The sequence below is a fragment of the Rhamphochromis sp. 'chilingali' genome (assembly GCF_963969265.1).
Source record: "Rhamphochromis sp. 'chilingali' genome assembly, chromosome: 5".
Taxonomy (NCBI): Eukaryota; Metazoa; Chordata; class Actinopteri; order Cichliformes; family Cichlidae; genus Rhamphochromis; species Rhamphochromis sp. 'chilingali'.
Window position 1 is genome coordinate 21,640,219 of NC_137932.1, and position 16,136 is coordinate 21,656,354.

At 41.3% G+C, this 16,136-nt stretch overlaps 1 long non-coding RNA gene across 1 annotated transcript; it reads left to right on the plus strand.

Moving 5' to 3' along the window:
* Window positions 1–2,957: 2,957 nt before the first annotated feature.
* LOC308397369 lies at window positions 2,958–6,281 on the plus strand. The gene is made up of 3 exons (XR_013971733.1): window positions 2,958–3,927; window positions 5,022–5,066; window positions 5,625–6,281. It is a non-coding gene; the product is annotated as an uncharacterized lncRNA (long non-coding RNA).
* The last annotated feature ends 9,855 nt before the right edge of the window (window positions 6,282–16,136 follow it).

A 16,136-nucleotide genomic window follows, 5' to 3' on the forward strand; every position in this document is an offset into this window, starting at 1 on the left:
TTTACTCCAGTCTCGTGCTATTTTAGTGGAAGTGACCCATGACCGTCGGCCAAAACTGACAATATGACTATTAAAAGTCTGAGTAATACTGTAATTTTCTGCTGCTCATTCCTGTGCAATATCCCATCTGACCTCCCGTCATATTTCTTTTCAAGATTTTCTTATTTAATCACTAGTGTACATATATTTATAGATACATATATATATATATTTAGTCATCTTTTCTCTTTTACCACGTCTCTCTAATATTTTGCTCTTTACTATTTTTCTATTTTTTATTTTATTTTATTATATTTTATTATATTTTCTTCTACTGTACCATGCTGCTGAGTGACTGCTGCTCGTCAAACACATTTCATTGCAATGTTGACCCTGTGCTAACTTGCATATGACAAATAAAACTGAAAACTGATAAAACTGAAAACAGTAAAGGCAAAGGGAACACATCAAGTAAGGATTTCACACTCCCACTCACAACGGCACTTTCAAAGCATAAAGCCAAATGCTTCAAAATTTCATTTTGAAGCATTTTAAAAATGAATGTGTTTGAGTTTCATTGCTCCAAAGTAATGTTTTCATATAAGCAAGATAACCAGTTTGCAACCATGTAAGTACAGTCCTCTATTGTGAACAGACGTGTTGGCAATCTGTCTGCGTTTATAAATTAGACAACAGTTATTTGCAGATCTTCATCAATCTGCCTGAGAGTGATTGCAGTCGGTCTGAGTTGGACTGCAACTGTTTTGAGTCAGGTTGCCTCCAAGGAGGCAGTTTATTATTTTCCTTTCCTAGTTGGACAGATGGCTGTTGTTTTGTTTTTACTGTAGTGTGCTGGGCCATTAATGGCTCAGGGGCTGCAGCGTATCTGCGCCAACACCTAAGGCCAACGTGGAATCACCGGTCAGACTAACATAAAGAAAGAATCTGTTAAATTACACATTTGTATTCATTAAGTCACAGACAATGAAAACAAGCAGAAATCAAGATGTAATATTTTTATAATTTTATTGATGTTAAATTAAAGTCCCAGCTTAGTTATGTTATCAGTGCAAGTCACTTCAATCTGTATAGCACCAAAGGAAACAATGGTGTTTTCAAGGTGCTTCACACTGTAAGGTAACAACTTACAGTATTAAAAAGAAAACCCCAAAAGAACAAACCCCTCTGAGCAAGCACGAGGCGACAGTGGGAAGGAAAAACTCCCTTTTAAGAGGAAGAAACCTTCGACAGAACCAGGCTCAGGGCGGGGTGGCCATCTGCCGCGACCATTCCTGGGGATTTCAAAAATGACTTGATCTGATCTAAATGTAAAACTAGCTCATTTAAAGTGTCCAGTGAGTTTTAGAAAATATTTTGCTGTTGATATCACGATGTCACTATAAAGTGGAAACTTTGTTTCTTCCCTTACACCTCCCAAAAAATGCCCGCACCGATGAGAAGCACTTAGATATGCAACTTGGTTCTGTGAATATCTTTCTTTTGAAAGTTTTAACAATATCTTCATCAAGATTTTGGAAGTTTAATTGCCAGAATGTCACCAAAGATGCATGCTTCCATCTTTTACAGAGGGATTTGAAAACCCTCTCGCTGAGTTTCTTGAACTTCTCTGGTGGGATTTTGTCGTATCTGGCCCTGATTTCAGTCCAGATTTTCATGGTAAGCCGGTTGGAGATAGCTTCAGCACTTTCAATGCTGAAGACTGTGCCTGATTTTTTTGCAACCTGGGAAATCAGTCCTTCCACAAAGATTTCCACTGAAAATCTGCATCTTTCTTTCTTTTCATATGATTCCAGTCTATCAGTAACTGTTACTGCCAACAGGTGTTCTTGGAATACTGAAGTAGTTATGATATTAAATATTGGTTGTTCCATTAAATTCATTGAATCCTCCTCCCCACTCCTCCCCATTTCCAATGATATTAGTGACAATTTATGTAATTTGTCACAAATATCAGTGAAAATCGCATTAGCAATGCAGTCAAAATAATTCTGCACTTTTCGGTCTAAATGCAAATCCATCCCCTTGAATTTGTCCAAGAGTAGATCCAACAAACGTTTTTGGTGAGAATGAGGGCACTTTAAAAGTTTACCAAGCTTTGAAAGCACAGCCTGAATTAATGTCTCTAACCATCTTTCAAAGTCTAAGGTTTTTTCAGGTGGCTCACAGTCTACAGAAGATCTGTGATGCTGTATCTTTTTATATGACTCCGTTTGACTTACGTTTGTTAACGGTGGGATGCTGGCTTCATGTTCAACACAGGATTTCTGCTGCTGGGGATCTGGAATTGGATTGTTTTCTGCTTTTGCAGCACTGTGTTGGTCAGCATTTTGACAGCTTTCTTCTGTGTTAGCTGTTTCTTGGCTGTTAGCATCTATATTCTGTGCTGTATCAAACTCCTGCTCAGCAGAATCGTCCAAAAATTTCACACGTGACAAAACCGTTTTGCCAGTAGTGGTGTGGACAGAACAGTTTTCATGTACAGGGGAGTTCTGGGAAGACCTCAGTGGTGATACTGCTAGTGACTGTTCACACAGGTCCATTACGTCCTCTACAAAACCTACAAGCCGCTTAGCGGTGAAGCAATCCGGATAGCCTGAGATAAGCTCTCCCCACTGCTTGATCGAAAAACTACTGAACAAGTTATTCAAGAGGGATACCAAAGCATGTACTGTAGAATTATCCCCATTGGTCTGAACTGTTTCATCATTTGTCATTGTGTTACAGTTCGAGCTTGCCATTTCACTTTTTTGTTTTTTATGTCTAAAATGTTGTTTTGTGTTAAACTCCGTGTTTGAACGTTTAAAGCGCTGCTGTCCCGCTGTGTGAATGCGTTTCAACTGAACAGCCAGGTCTATATATAAGGTCGGTTTAAGGTTTCTTTGTAACGTCACCTGACGTTTCTTTGTAACGTCAGGTGACGTTACAAAGAAACGTCACCAGTCAAAGGACTGGCCCGCCCCGTCATAACGAAAGGGGCGGGACAAATCTGTTGCTTAGCAACTGAAAAAAAGGCACACCGCGCTGAATGCTACATCCGGCCTGCGACGGTACACCGCCTCCGCACCACCGTTTAAACATGAAGTGTGGATGTTAGAAGATCCCAAATATGGTGAGCTACTGGGAAATTACTCACGTTTTTGTTCTTGAGAGTGAGCGATAATAAGCGACATTTTATTGAGAAATTACAGTAGTCTGTCTACAAAAACTACAAAAATGACCTAAATAAGACAGAAGTACACATTCATTTTTATCGTTTTGTCAACAACAGGGCGCATGAGGTTTGTTCAGTATTTGTTGTGTCTACAAGGCTCAGGCGCCCCCATGAAGTGTCTTATTTGTATAGTTGAAAGCATTATAAAGGAACGCAAAACTAAATTACATATAATTATAATTCTTGGCACTTTCTGGTGTGTGTGAGTTAGTGTTTCTCTTTATGATTTGTGGGTCCAGCATCAAATTCAGAATCCTTCCCATCACACATGAGGTCTTGAATAATCATCTTATTTTAAAGACCTCGTAGTTTGATAGTTTGCTCTCAGACTGTGGGCTTCCTTGTGGTTTTTAGGATATTTAGAAGTAGAAGGGGATCATCCTTCTGTGGAACCAGCTCCCAGTTTGAATGCAGGAGACGGACACTATCTCTACTTTTAAGATTAAGTTTCAAAGTTACCTTTTTGCCAACGCATATAGCTAGGGCTGAATCAGGTGACCATGAATCCTCCCTTAGTTACCCTGGGACTACCCTGCTGGGGGATTCCCACCATGTGTTTATACACCTCTCTGCATTCAATAATTAGTTCTTGTTCATCTCTGGCTCTCGTCCACAGTGTGTCTTTTGTCCCCTTTTTCGTCTCCTCATCCCCAAAGGGTCGCAGCGGGCCGCCCCTCCCTGACCGTGGTTCTGCCAGAGGGTGCTTCCTGTTAAAAGTGAGTTGTTCCTTCCCACTGTATTGAGGTTTTTTCTTTTTAATTGTAGACTTTCTACCTTACAATCTATACCACCTCGAGGAGACTGTTGTTGTGATTCAGCTCTGCATAAATACAATTAAATCGAATTAAGTGGGTTCAGCTGTTTTGTGAAATAAATGTGAGTGACATGGTAAGTAATAGCCTGCATGTAACTCATGGTAAGAAGAGCAATATCGCCCCCTCCTGGTTCAACCTTTTTTTCTTTGCAGTAATCTTTCCAATAATAATACATATGCACTAACCTCATGCTTGCTGTTAACAATAGCCTAAAGACACAAAATCAAGTTTAGTTTTTTCCTTAAGTTTATGTTTTTTTTTATATGGTTGGCATTTATTTTGTTTCTTTTTAATAATTATATTGATTCTATTGATTGTTTGCCAAGCACTGAGGTCTCTGCTTAGACTGTGCTACTGGGATCACTGATTTAAAAATGAGGCAAAAGCACCAAAGTTGTGCTCAAAAATAGTACAGTGAGCTACAACCTGTTGATGTAATAACTCTAACACACTTATTGTTTTTAAATACATACATGTTTAGTTCTTTTAAACCTAATTATATATTTTTTTTTGCAAAAGTGTCACCTAAACACCCAAATATACGTAATTCAAAACTTACTTTAATTATTACCCATTTGGCTGGTAACATGGACCCAGTCTGATGGATAGTTACTGAACAGATAGTCTTTTCTTTAAAGGCTGCATTCAGAGCAAATCATTGTAAAAACAAGACAAGTCAATAAAAAACAAGTAATAACTATAATACTAAACTACAATAGAGAGAAAATCCAGTAAATATAATTATATTATGTAAAAAATATACAAATATTTACCTCTAATTTAAAAAGACATTACAAGGGTACTAGTTTCATTTTAATCTAAACATAATCTAAATTGACACTAAATCAGTTTAAATATTACAGCTGAAGGTGATTTTAATAAATGTACTGCTGCTTGACTTTGTTTTACTACTGCAGTATAATTTATCATGTACAAAAGCTCCAAATGTTGTTTCTCTGACTTAATGTTCTGATGACGTTTGTGTTACTTTGCAGGAAATAGTCAGGACCCAGATGAACCTGTGCTGGAATTCAGTGTGGGTGAGTAATATGAGCATTTATGAAGGCTGTCCATGACCTGTAATTAAATTTAGCGTCATTAGTGCCACTCATTGCAAGTGACAGTGCACATGCTTTCAGCATGGAGTCTGCTCTTATGGTAGCAAAATAAATTCAGAAAATCTCCATCAAAAAGCAGCTCAGCAGCAGAAATATATATGGTCAGCTGGTTGTGAGTTAATGAGCATGTGAAATCAGTGTGAACATTTTGAAACAACAACTCTCCAACCTCGTAATTGTAAGACTGCCTGTGCAGCCACAGGAGCCTTCAGAGAGTCTTCCTGCTTGTCTCTTGGGTTGATTTGCTCGTGTTTTCTCACCCAGTCAATGACTGTAAAAGGGCTGGACTAATTGGAGGCAGGTGTAATTGATTGCACTGATATGCTAGTCTACTTATAGCCCACATTACAAACACTGCTGTGTTATTTTGTCTCTCAGTGCAGGTATGTAATGTGACAAAACCTCTAATGATCTGATATGTTTGGGATGGATGGGCTGTGAATTATATAGTGAATTGTCTTATTTTGTCGCTCTGTGCAGGCTTTCTACTTACAGGGTGGTGGGTCTCAGAGGACAATTGCTACCCCTGTTGAAGTGAACAACGTGTGGAGTGCAACTGGCTTTGTGGCATAGCTGGCTCTGGCCTTGGACTGTGTGTTTTTACTTTGTACCTAAATGGGACACTGGACTTTTAACTACTATTCATTGTGTTTATAAATAAAATTTTAGAATTTTATTGACTGTCATCTTTTTGCCCACGGTGGAGACGGTTGGTCAGACCTAGAATCTGTGTGTGTGTGTGTGTGTGTCATCAGCAGGGTTTTGCATAAAAGAGTGTGAGCAGGTCAAAAGGTCAATTCATTTATTGTAGTTTTATGGCAGCACCCTCTAGTGGCCTTGAAGCAAACAGTCTCCTAACTAAGCCATGGCATCTCTGGTCTCTCCTACTTTTGTGTGCTCTGCTGGAGGAGCAGCATTGGATCTAGTGATACTGAGTAAGCTGATTAGGACAGGCCTGGAGAAATGTGGTTTGCATGAAGTATCAGGAAAAAAACAACCTTGTATTGTAAAATAATAATACACGAATAATAAATACTTTTCATGACATTCAGATTTCTGGACTCACGAGTTCATAGAACATTAATGTTACGAAACATTGAGAAGTCTTAAAACTACATTGTATACTTATTATTTATTTACTTTAATCAGATTTGACTGGTATTTTTAAACATTACGTTTTTGTTCCTTCAACTATTGTATTTAAGCTTATGACTCACTCACAGTATGTTTATATAACTGCCTAAAAAAACGGTGAGGATGTGGCCGCAGTGGCTGAGAAGCAAGAACTTTGCTTTGTCTTTTTTTTTTTTTCTTTTTTTTTTTTAATTGGGAAGCATAAATGAACATACCAGAAAACCCTGCACGAAGGAGCCATATTTGTTTTTTGTGTGTGCATAAGATGACGCTTTAGTATTATTACACATATGATAAGGATGTTAGCATGCAACACACAAACTCAAGTGGTGTTGCCAAGATAGTTGCTGACTGGCAAGAAACTTCTAGAAGAAATCTGGTGACAGTCCAAAGCACAAATTAGATATTCACTGAGATATTCAACATTTCTTTATCTCAGTCGGTGATCCCCACATGCTTCAAAGAGTCCATCATTGTTCCTGTCCCGAAGAAACCCCACCCTGCTTCTCTCAATGACTATCGCCCTGTAGCCCTCACCTCAGTAGTGATGAAGTGCTTTGAACGCCTGGTCAGAGACTTCATCATTTCTTCACTACCAGACACACTGGACCCACTACAGTTCGCTTACCATCCAAATCGTTCCACAGACGATGCCATCTCTCATCTCCTCCACACATCACTCACTCACTTGGACACTAGAAGGGGGAATTATGTTAAAATGCTCTTCATAGACTACAGCTCTGCATTTAACACCATAATTCCCTCCACACTCACCACCAAGCTGGAGCATCTGGGACTCAGCTCATCTATGTGTCAGTGGATCTCCAACTTCCTAACTGGCAGACCACAGGCAGTAAGGATGGGCGGACATGTCTCAGCCTCCACCACTCTCAGCACTGGAGCCCCCCAGGGGTGTGTTCTGAGCCCCCTGCTGTACTCTTTGTACACATATGACTGTGTGGCCACTACCAGCTCCACCACCATCATCAAGTTTGCTGACGACACCGTCGTGGTGGGCCTGATCTCTGATAACAACGAGACGGCCTACCTGAAGGAGATTAGGAATCTGGAGAACTGGTGCCAGAGGAACAACCTCCTTCTAAACGTCAGTAAGACAAAGGAGCTGATAGTGGACTTCAGCACTAAGCAGGAGAGGAACTACCAGACCCCCGTCATCAACGAGTGCCCAGTGGAGAGAGTGGACAGCTTCAAATACCTCGGAGTTCACATCACGCAGGACCTGTCATGGTCCTGTCACATCAACACCGTGGTGAAAAAGGCCCGACAGCGTCTCTACCACCTCAGACGCTTGAGAGACTTCCAACTGCCCTCCAAGGTGCTCAGGAACTTTTACTCGTGCACCATAGAGAGCATCCTGGCGGGAAACATCTTAACCTGGTTCGGGAACAGCACCATGCAGGACAGACGAGCTCTACAGAGGGTTGTGCGGTCAGCTGAGCGCACCATCCGCTCCGAGCTCCCTGACCTGCACTCAATCTACAGCAGGCGGTGCTGGACCAAGGCCAGGAAGATGGTGAAGGACCTCAGCCATCCCAACAACAGACTGTTCTCTCTGTTGAGGTCAGGAAAGCGATTCCGCTCCCTGAAGACCAACACAGAGAGACTGAGGAGGAGCTTCTTCCCGCAGGCGATACGGTCTCTCAATCACACCACCACACAGTACTGACCCACACATGTGGTTCTTACACACACACTGGACTTTCTGGACTTTGGTTTTGCACAACACTGGTCACTATATTCTTCATTTCCGGTTAATACTTGTACAGCTGCTGTTATTGTGTATATATTTATTTATATTTAGATTTCTTCATACATTCTTATATAGTTCTATATTGTGTATTGTGTATTTTGTTGTACAGTTATTTTATTTTCAACTTTAATTTATATACACTCAACAAAAATATAAACGCAACACCTTTGTTACTGCTCCCATTCCCCATGGGATGGACGTAGAGACCTAAAATTCATTCCAGATACACAATATAACCATCCCTCCCAAACAGTGGTCACAAATCAGTCCAAATGTGTGGTAGTGGGCACATCTGCTATATTGAGATAATCCACCCCACCTCGCAGGTGTGCCACATCAGGATGCTGATCTGACATCATGAGTAGTGCACAGGTGTACCTCAGACTGCCCACAACAAAAGGCCACCCTGGAATGTGCAGTTTTTTGCGCTATTGGGGGTCTGGGGACCCAGAACCGGTCAGTATCTGGTGTGACCACCATTTGCCTCATGCAGTGCAACACATCGTCGCATGGAGTCTATCAGATTGTCAATTGTGGCCTGTGGAATGTTGGTCCACTCCACTTCAATGGCTGTGCGAGGTTGTTGGATATTCGTGGGAACTGGTACACGCTGTCGTATACGCCGGTCAAGCACATCCCGAACATGCTCAATGGGTGACATGTCCGGTGAGTATGCTGGCCATGCAAGAACTGGGACATTCTCAGCTGCCATCTGCCCTGAACAATGTGAACCATGATTCATCCGTGAAGCGCACACCTCTCCAACGTGCCAGACGCCATCGAATGTGAGCATTTGCCCACACAAGTCTGCTACGGCGACGAGCTGGAGTCAGGTCAAGACCCCGATGAGGACGACGGGCATGCAGTTGAGCGTCCCTGAGACGGTTTCTGACAGTTTGTGCAGAAATTGTTTGGTTGTGCAAACCAATTGTTCCAGCAGCTGTCTGGGTGGCTGGTCTCAGACGATCTTGGAGGTGAACCTGCTGGATGTGGAGGTCCTGGGCTGGTGTGGTTACACGAGGTCTGCGGTTGTGAGGCCGGTTGGATGTGCTGCCATATTCTCTGAAACGCCTGTGGAGACGGCTTATGGTTGAGAAATGAACATTCAATGCACGGGCGACAGATCTGGTTGACATTCCTGCTGTCAGCATGCCAATTGCACACTCCCTCATTGCTTGTGGCATCTGTGGCATTTTGCTGTGAGACAAAACTGCACATTCCAGGGTGGCCTTTTGTTGTGGGCAGTCTGAGGTACACCTGTGCACTACTCATGATGTCAGATCAGCATCCTGATGTGGCACACCTGTGAGGTGGGATGGATTATCTCAATATAGCAGATGTGCCCACTACCACACATTTGGACTGATTTGTGACCACTGTTTGGGAGGGATGGTTATATTGTGTATCTGGAATGAATTTTAGGTCTCTACGTCCATCCCATGGGGAATAGGAGCAAAAACAAAAGTGTTGCGTTTATATTTTTGTTCAGTGTATGAAGACGTGGATTCTCCTTTTCACATGTTAGCATGTTGTTTGGCCAGCTGTGGCTTACATTACCACAGCTGTGATAAAATTATCAGGAGTACTTCTATGTCTATGAGGGGAAAGCTTTCCTTGTTTACATATAATATAATAATGATACAGATAATGAAAGTCAGACAAAGTGGATCATGTCTTTTACAAAGTGCATAAATAAATTAAGCAGATTTTTTTTCGGTTGTGGTTTCTGAGTTGTGAAATGTCTGCAGCTCCGGAGTGGACTGTATTTGATTTGTCACATTGAAAGAGGGCCAGAAAATTACATAATCAGTGAAGCCAAACACATGTCTCTTTCCTAATATGGGCAATGTCTTTAGTAAAACTCAGCTGTAAGCATGTCTCCAGGCTCTGAATTGAAGGATTTTAGCACACAATGTTATGTGTTTTCAAACTCACAAAATCATATTTTACGTTCTTGAAGCAATAACCACGTGAAACTGAAGTTTAAATACTTTTCTTCCCTACATCCTGTGTGCAAGAGTCAATTATAGCATCATTTGGAGAGTTATATTTCATTTAGCATGTTATCGCATATCTGAAGGGGACCTAAAATAAAGCACAGTTCAGTCAGAGGGTCTCTTATTGATTGAAATCAACTTTTCCTGCTTTTAGGAGATAACTGAAAGTATACATGAAAGTGCCTTATCTTTTATAACCACAGGTTTTTTTTTATAATGGGTGTTTGTGTAAACTGTGTGTCACAGAAATAAAAGGCTGCTGTGGCGTGATGGTTCTTCGTAGTGGTCTGACACCGAGGGCAGAGGGGCTGCTCTGAGATCCTTCCCTTGCTAGCATGTGAAAAACCGGTTGAGCTGTTCGTCTTGTTTCATTAACGGGAATAAGTCTCTAAAGCAGCGGGGCCTGTGGAAGCGCAGACCCAACACTTTCCAGTAGCATAAGATTTTTTGCCAAGAAGTGCGACAGCAAAGAACTGATTGTCCAAATATAAGTTTCCTTACTTTTTCTATGAAGTTTATATGTTTGTAAAAATAAAGTAAACCATCTGCTCTAAACAGGTTTACATAGACTCAAGATTCCTTTTATCATTTTCTTGAAAATGTGTTTTTGGGGTGTTTTGCAAAACTAACTTTCCTCAGTCACACACTTTTTTCCTTCAGTTAAAAAACTTGTAGATCTGGCATATTGATCGATCACAGGTTTGATAGCTTATCTCTGGACAGTCAGCTTAAAGAAGAATTTGCAAAGTTCATTGTATTTATTTAAGATCATTTTTGACAGCCACAGCTGTGACACATCAATGATTTTTATAAGATATTTATCACAGACTGACAGAACTACGAGAAACACCTTTTAGTTATCGTCCTTTTTAGTCGTCTGAAAAGTTCATATAAAAGCAGAGGTTTCTCTGTTTTAAAGACACAGAACATTTTTAAGACACAATCACACAAGTAGATATTTCAAGAAGACAGTGTAAACAAACATTTAGGGGCTGTGGTTTCACATGTTGCTCCACCTATCATGCGTTAGAGTCACCTTCCAGTAAGTTTCCAGGTCACTTACCCAGTATATGTACTCAGACTGGAACCAGTATGTTTGAGATTCATACAACCAGAAAACTGTCTCCTCTGTTTATTGTGTGAATTCACACTATTGAGATCCTGTTTCTCTTTAAACTTTATTCTACCTTATTCTAGTTGCTCCGACCTTTGCTGGTTAACTACTCCCTCCGTTTTCAGCCGATTTCCACCATTTAAACTTGAATCTGTTCTGCTCCCTGTGCTAATGCCAGCTGTATCTTTTGGTGGTCATACCTTTCATACTTTTTGAGATATTACAGTTTTTGCCCGTTGCTTGAACACTACAAACCCATGCTTAGACTAAAGTAACACAACTTGAAGCTTTTGTTACCATACCTCAAACACATGTACCCCTACCTTAAACAAAAGCGCTGCTTTGCACCCTAGTTGCAATTATGCAACACACTTACTCCTTTATGCAACACACATGGTCCTGCATGCTACACTCTATTTCATACATAAGACACTTTGTTCACAAAATGAAATTTCAGGGTGCCATTTGGAAAACACATGTACCCAAAATACAAAACACATCGGGTAATTGCAACCACTCAAATACACACCTGAAGGCACTTACTTGTAAAACTGAACACCAATTAGCCAACTACAAAAAGCCCTCAGTTTAGCCAATTCAAGAACTTTGCAAGCATGGATGGAGGGAGAGCAAGAGGAGGAGGAGCAGGTCGATGTCGAAGTCGAAGTCGAAGAGGCCATGCACGGACCCATATTTCTGATGATATAAGAGCAACTTTGGTGGACCATGTCATCAACCATGGCCTGACTATGAGGGAAGCTGGGCAGAGAGTCCACCCACATCTAAGCTGCTTCACAGTGGCATCTGTAATAAGAACATTCCGACTAGAAAACAGGTCTGTCTTCACCTCTCTACCTTCTACTCCACTCAGATGGTTTTTATAGCACTGTTCTACAGTATATACCATTACCATATCAAGTGTACAGGGTATTGCAGGGTGCTAAGGCTCCTTTTGCAGCCAAAGTGGTAGTTTCTGTGAAACATAGCATGATTACTTATATTGAAGTACAGTGGATGACACAGTACATACAGTAAAGTACTGTAAGAAAAATAAGCAAAGCGATGACAATATGTGGTTGTATTTCTCTAGACTGACTCGAAGACCTTCTGGGGGAGGACGCCAACGCCTGTTCACACAACAGCAGGAACTTGCCGTTGTGGACCTAGTGAGGGCAGACAATGCCATCCGTCTCCACCAGCTACGAAAGCAAATACTTGCAGACAGGCAAGTGTTCAACAGCATAAACCATGTGAGCATCACCACCATCAGACGCATCTTGGGAAAACACAGCATCACCATGAAGCAGCTCTGCAGAGTCCCATTTGAGAGGAACAGTGACAGGGTCAAAGGACTTTGAGCTGAATATGTACGGGTAAGTGTAACTGTCCTTTACATGTACAATACAGTATTGGTGAAATCCAGTAGCAGCTGAATATGTACCATATCAGTACCACATGGATCCATTCTGAGAGCTACACAGGTACCTGTGTGATGGGGTTCTGTATGTGTAGCACTGTAGTACAGTAATATGTTCTCTTGGCCATGGATGGAGTTGCACAGCCTCATGAATTCATTTTCATTGATGAAGCTGGATTCGACCTGTGCAAAACAAGACGACGGGGTCGTAATGTCATTGGTCAAAGGCAATTGTGCACGTCCCAGGGCAGCGCAGGGGAAATGTCACATTGTGTGCCGCCATAAGCCTTCGAGGGCTTCTGCATCATCATGCAAAACTAGGTCCATACAACAGCCAACATATACTCACATTTCTAGATGCTCTCCATAACATAGTTGTACAGAACAGACCAGATCAGCCCAGGTTTGTTTCCATCAGGCTGCTCTGGTCCAGGCCTGGTTCTCCAACCACAACCAACTTGAAGTGGTATACTTGCCCCTTACTCACCATTTTTAAACCCTATACAGGAATTTTTTTCGGCTTGGAGATGGCGTGTATATGACCGCCAACCACATGCCCGCATGCCTCTTCTGCAGGCAATGGAACAGGCCTGCGGCGACATTCAGGTGACAGCAATCCATGGATGGTTTCGACATGCAAGAGGATATTTTCCCCGGTGCCTAGCGAGAGAAGACATTGCTTGCGATGTCGATGAGGTCCTGTGGCCAGACGCCAACAGACGGCGGGATCCATGAGCCCACGTATGCACAATTGTCATGATTTTTTGTGTTTACAGTATGGTGTTTTTTCTATTACTGTATTATGGTGTTTTTTGGTGTTTTTTTTTTTGCTTTCTCTGAATTCATGGTAAATGGCCTGCATTTGTATAGCGCTTTACTCAGTCCCTAAAGACCCCAAAGTGCTTTACACTACATTCAGTCATTCACCCATTCTCATGGTACTGCAATGTACAATACTGAGTAGGCCTATTTGTTGTTTTGGTTGTTTGAAAATGTGTCTCCTGAAAATATGCCTTCTGAATAAACAATGAAAGACTGCAGTGTTTTATATAAAGTAGAATAGTGTGCTCCCCCTGATCTGTAAGTGTTTGCATATGATGCAAGTATGTGTCATTTTGTCAACAGTTACATTTTGACAAAGGAATGTTAGGTTTTGACAGCAGAGTTTAGGTTTTGAGAGTTTCAATTTGGCACAGATGTGAATGGTATATTTCCCAGTGTTGTGTCGTGTGTACCCAGAGGTTGCCCTTTGTTACAAATTAAAGTCTACAAATCAATGACATCACACTGGCCTATGTTTATTCAGTCTATGATTACATGTCAGTGAGATCTTGGAGCTGCCAGCATGCAAAGCTGCAGCTTTAGAATTTAGGCTCTAATCCTTTTTTCCACCATTTTTTTTTTATTTTTCTTCTTCCTTTGTTTCTCAGACATGTATGTTTTTTTTTTTGTTTTTTTTTTTTCTCCCATCATTTCCTCTTATTGTCCCTTTACATACTCTTTGCCTCGCTCCAGTCTACTGCCAGAGTTTCAGTATTTTATTCACTTAATAGCAGGACAGAATACCACGTGACTGTGGCCCTGTGTTATACCCTCTCTGCTGCAGTGATGCTGCAGACAAACACAAACATCGTGATCAGACATTTAAGAAAAGCCTCTTACAGATGAAGGTCTGTGTCTCTTGACCTAAACACATAATCAAGTTAAATCTAATTTATGTTCATCAGTGCCCCTCACACTGTAACTTAAAGTAATACATTTGTTACTGGTTAATTACAGAAGCACGTTTGTGAGCATAAAGATGTAAGCCTTGGACCATCGGGATGAAATGTGGTTGGGAAACTTAACAAGCATTGATAAAGCTTCATCAGTAGTTCGAACAATGCCTCAAAACCTTCGCTCACCACAGGTGGTTAGCAGACTGTGGTTGTACCATGCAGCCTAATAACATGCAGTAAATTGCAGGTTAAAGCAGTCTGCTTACACATTGTTAAACGAGGGAAGGGAACTAATGTGGCTGTCACATGACCCTTTTGTCCCATTTCATCCCAGCATTTGATTAAATTGCTGCTCACTACTTAAAACTGATCACATAAAACTATTTTTCTTCATCTTTTAATGATTACCAAAGTCTGTGAATCCCCAAATTGTTCAGTTGTTCTTTTTGCTCCCTATGAGGTCACTTTTACCATGTGACAAAAACAACACCCCACTGTACACACTTGAGCCACCAGCAACTTTATAAATCCCCAATAAAAAGCTGACAGGTTGCAATGATGTTCCAAATAACTTATTAAGAAAACAACTAAATACACAGAAAATATTATGAAAACTGGTTTATTTTATATCTCCTAGTTTGAAGTGAAGCAATAAAAACATGTATAAAACATCACAAACTGTAATATTATACAAATGCTTACGTCCTGCTGATGCAATGGAGACATCTTCCAGTGACAGTCTTCATCCGTGTGAGTGTGAGGAGGCTCCTAAACCCACCGACACAGAAGTGCATGTTCACAACTCCCTCTGTGCAGGTGGGGTCAGGGCCCTCCTCACCCTGGGTGAAGAGGGGTGGTGCTGTGGCCAGTCAGGTATGAAGTGCTGAGAGTGGATCTTTGGTCCTCTGTGCAGCTCTGTCCACTCTCAGCTGCCCTGCAAAGCAATAACACGAGAAAGACGTCATTTTAACACAAAACAGCATTTCCATTGTTGGTAGCTGCAGCATGTTGTTAAAATGCAATTTTAAACTCAACATATACACACAATAACTATAACTAAACTTAAACCTACAGTACTGTAGGACGATGATTTACACCAGCTATTGGAAGGATTTAGTCTTCAAGACAGTTTGTAGCCAATGTGAGGTGATAACTTACATAGCTGGAACACAGCACCACTCTCCAGTTTGTCATTTGGTCATCCATCCTTCTCATCGGGTTGGGGTAAGGCTGTCTTCTGGGTGGAGTATCTCTCTGTGTTAGCTCCGTCCTGGGCGTTGAGTGTCTGAAGTGCTGAATGCTGGGAGAGGACAAGTGTAAAGCACCTGAAGACAAAAAGACAAAGAGAAAAGCATGAATTCACAGATCACAGAGTTGTTCACTTTACTTTTCTTCTGTTATGTGTTTTTACCTTACCTCTGATCCCTGAGCCACAGGCTATACCTTATGTAAAAACAAGAGACTACAGTCAGTTCACGACATCATTTTAAACCTTTTCTACTTATTTGTGTTGACATTAAGTACGGACTTACCTTTGTCCTGCATGGTGAGCTAGAGCTTGAGAAAAAAATGTTAGTCATTTACAAACACTGCAAAGGCCAACTTAAACATTTAAAGCTTAAAAACAAGTTCTAACATAATCTAGTCAGAGTCGCTGTCATCAAGTGAAAGGTTAAAAGGCCTTTCCCAGAAGCGTCTGACACCAACAGAACCCGAGGATGTTGAAGGGCCATAAAACGTGTCATCACTTACCTTGCACCTCTTTGCACTTACCTCATCAGTGCAGGTGTCGTCTCCGCTTCTCTTTGCTGAGGAGGTGAGAGCTGAGGTTGAAGGAGAAG